This window comes from Arachis duranensis, chromosome 2 (assembly GCF_000817695.3).
Source record: "Arachis duranensis cultivar V14167 chromosome 2, aradu.V14167.gnm2.J7QH, whole genome shotgun sequence".
Lineage (NCBI taxonomy): Eukaryota > Viridiplantae > Streptophyta > Magnoliopsida > Fabales > Fabaceae > Arachis > Arachis duranensis.
Window position 1 is genome coordinate 23,097,379 of NC_029773.3, and position 901 is coordinate 23,098,279.

Genomic DNA, 901 nt, shown 5'->3' on the forward strand with positions numbered 1-901 from the left:
AATCTTTTTCAAAATATTTTCAAAATATTTTTCTTATCTTTTATATCTAATTTTCGAAAATTAATTAACAAGTAATGTGATTGGTTCAAAAATTTGAAGTTTGTTACTTTCTTGTTAAGAAAGGTTCAATCTTTAAGTTCTAGAATCTTATCTTGTAGTTTCTTGTTAGTTAAGTAATTTTTTAGAATTAAATCTTTTTCAAAATATCTTTTTCAAATATATCTTTTTATCTTTTATCTTATCTTTCTCAAAAATTTTTATCTTTTTCAAAATTTGATTTCAAAATATCTTATCTAACTTCTTATCCTCTTATCTTTTTCAAAATTTGATTTCAAATCTTTTTCAATCAACTAACTAACTTTTTGTTTGTTTCTTATCTTTTTCAAAACCACCTAACTACTTTTCCCTCTCTAATTTTCGAAAATTCTCCCTCTCTTTTTTTTTTTAAAATTCTTTTTGTTTTAAATTTTAATTTCAATTACATTTATCTTTAATTTTCGAAAATCACTAACCCCTTTTTTAAAATTATTTTCGAAAATTTCTCTTCTCTTCCCTTATTCTATTTAATTATTTAATTACTAACACTTCTCTTCACCTCTCTTCATCTAAGAATCTGAACTTCTTATATCCCTTGTATTTGGATTCTTCACCCATTTCTTCTTCTACTAACATAAAGGAATCTCTATACTGTGACATAGAGGATTCCTCTTTCTTTTCTTGTTTTCTTCTCTTTCATATGAGCAGGAACAGGGAAAAAGGCACTCTTGTTGAAATTGATCCAGAACCTGAAAGGACTCTGAAGAGAAAATTAAGAGAAGCTAAATTACAACAATCCAGAAACAACCTTTCAGAAATTTTCGAACAAGAGAAGGACATGGCAGCCGAAAATAATAATAATAAT